The sequence below is a fragment of the Montipora foliosa genome, chromosome 8, assembly GCF_036669935.1.
Source record: "Montipora foliosa isolate CH-2021 chromosome 8, ASM3666993v2, whole genome shotgun sequence".
Lineage (NCBI taxonomy): Eukaryota > Metazoa > Cnidaria > Anthozoa > Scleractinia > Acroporidae > Montipora > Montipora foliosa.
Window position 1 is genome coordinate 4,908,856 of NC_090876.1, and position 3,229 is coordinate 4,912,084.

Genomic DNA, 3,229 nt, shown 5'->3' on the forward strand with positions numbered 1-3,229 from the left:
TTGCTGACGACGGCAACGAAATGGACAAAAGTGAAAAACGCACTTGCAGGGCGTGCAAAGCTATTGTTTTTACCCACTAAATATGCACATTCGTGACGTTCTCGTTGCCGTCGCCGTTGTCGTTGCTTAAGCTCCCTAACGTATCTCGTCGACGGTGCCGGTTTGTCGTAGGACGTCATATTTGAGTTGGAAGAAACATGCATTGATTCCACGAGGCTTTACCTAGAGGGTGCCAAGTAAAAAAACATAAACTTTTGTTCGAAAGATTTTTAAGGCTTTCTCGAAAATACCCCAAATTGTCATGTTGTGAGCGGAGTGTTTGTTTGGATGGTTGAAATGGCACGCAACTGATTTTTTCCAGTGCCATCTTCTTTCATCTACTCGCTTTGACGAAGGGCTCACTCTCGACGCGCAGCTTCGTAGTCTTTTCACAGTGGTAATTTGGCTCTTATCAATTTGTTTGATACCATATTTTTGTGTTTCACTTTCCAGCCGACTCGGCTCCAGTGCACGACAAACACTAGGGAGCTTTAGCAACGACGACAGGAACGGCAACGGGAACGTCATCTCAAAACATAAATTCGTGTTATTGCAATCACTTAACGACTATTCCAAGCTTTTTAATAAGACAAAGGTGTGGCAGTCCCTCAGGAATGAAACCGTTATGAGTGGGGATTTAGGGGATAGAATGAAAATTTATCTCCTAGTGCCGACGTTCCCCATAAAACCTCAAATTTGGCTAGTTTACGTTGGGTTTTTTGCTGACGACGACAAAGAAATGGACAACAATGAAAAATGCACGTGCACAGCGTGCAAAGCTATTGTTTTTGCCCTCTAAATATGCAAATTTGTGACGTTCTTGTTGCCGTCGCCGTTGTCTTTGCTAAAGCTCCCTATTAGCCTCTACTACAGGCGCAATTTCTTTCCCCTCGTGTGTCTCGCACATGGCCCCCATTTGTTCAAAGGTTGGATAGTTCTACCCACTAGATAACCCAATACGTATTGGCAGTACTTGTCTACTGAATAGTGATTTATCCACTGGATAGCACTAAAACACTTTGTATTCCAGGCAATTTGGGCGCTTTCCATTCGACCAAAAATTCCGCAATTTCCGGTCCGAAATCAAATGGAACGGGGGAAGTACCGGGAAATGTTTTCGAATTTTTGGAATGTGTTTTGAGCTCATCCCCTTTGATGGAATCATCAGTGCCATTTGTTTTCTTAAAGTAGCAACTTGCTCTTGCTTTTTTCTTGCTTTAAACATACTTCGATATTCGTCAGTAGTTCTGTTTCTGTAAGTCAGTGCAACTTCGATCACGAATTATTATCGTTCATACTCAGAAAACTTGGAAAGTACAATCAGAGTGGTGCTTACCATTTAGCCAAATAATCCGGATGGAATGATCCTTGCATAAAGGTTTCCAAATTTAATGACCAACCGGATGAGAATGACGCGTACCATTTAATACACAGCATTCCATCCCGCATATTTACTCGATCTTATGGGAAAGGGCCTGGAAACAGAACAATTCTCGCAAATGGTAAGCGAATTTCCCGATTTCCATTTCGAACGGAAAAAGTGGACTACCTCTGGAGGTTGTCCACAATTTCGGAAAAGATTCTCCGGAAAATTGCCTTTCCATTTGACCCCAAACCGAAATTTCCGATTTTTTGGCTAAATGATAAGCACCCAGAATATTCTGGTACGCAACTGAAGCACGGAGCACGTGACCTCGAATTCCTGGAGCGAATTTCCCAGAAATTCCAACTGGTGATTGAAAAGCTTCACCTTGCGTTCGTTTTTGTGAGTGGTTACACTGTAAGTGCAAATACCCATAGTCTGAGTGAGTGACAACCTCGTTCCCAGGGTCTCCCTTGCAGTTGAGGAAAGAGACCCTGGTTACGGCTGGTCATGTGGCTCCCAAAATCTGCTTGGAGCTTTTCCAAATGTGTGTTACACACTAAAAATTGAAGTGTCATGTTACGAAGGTAAAGATGTAAAATTACACATTCTCAATGTGTAAACTATTACACTAAAATGATCTTCTAAAAATACTTTTAATATTGGGTATTTTTACTCTTTTTAAAGGATAAAAGTAAGTGGGTATTATCAAGGATAAAATTATACAGTTGAAAGTTTACTTTTACATCAATTTTAATTGTAACTGCCTGCTCACAGATTAATTTACACCACTTTATAGTGCTTTGTTGTGCCGACGGCTATCCCATGTGTGAACTGACGATCCGAGAGTACTTAAATACCTAATTCTTTAATATCGTTTCTTATTACACTCTGACACCGTTTAAAACTATCTGATAACTGTACTTGAAAACTCCTAATTGAACTCGAAACTACTATAGATGCTGGTACTGAATACTGGACAATGCTGAATAATACTGAACACTCTTTGGCAGATACGCCCCTTTAAATTGGCGTCACGTAGTAACATGACATCACAATGACATCACAACTTCTAACACAACAGCTTTTTGCACATATAATATGTATGTAATATAAAGTACTATGAAAATACATCCTGTCAGCACCCGCCACAGAAGAAACAAATATTAAAGTATCCTTGTGAGTCTCTGAAATCAATGAGAAATTACCATAAACATTGCCGGTATTGTTTAAGGACATTTCAGATAAATAGCTATTCATAAATATGATATACTTGGGCCGAACAAACTGTCCTCTGAGCTTGTTCATTTGTAGTTTTCATTGCAGTCTGGCTCAATTTGTTACACTCTTCTCTAGTTTAAGTATGAATATAGCAACGTTTCGAAGACATTCGAAGCTGTATGTCTTGTGTCATTCTCTGCGTCGCTTTCTGTCCTGAGCGAATGTACCGGGTCATGCGAATCTTCATGAGAAAGAATTTCGTTCCCTTTTCCTTCATCCGTTTCCTTAATAAATTCAGGATGGTTGCGGGAACTTAAAAAGAGTTTGTAAGTCTTACTGCACCCTGGTCAACCACAAGTGACAAGAAAATTTGGGTCGTGCGAATGCCGACTACGAATTTGAGCCAGTACCGGTAGTTCCCTGAAAAATCTGGTTCGTAATAAGCATAGACGTCAGCTGCACGGCGAAATGCAAAAAGGTTACCAGCCGCCTAATCTCGTACCCAGATCTCACTCTGTCACTGGAAATGTGACAGTGACAGAGTGAGATCTGGGTACGAGATTACCAGCCGCCCTCTCTCTCCGAAAAAGAAATCGGAAAGGAGTG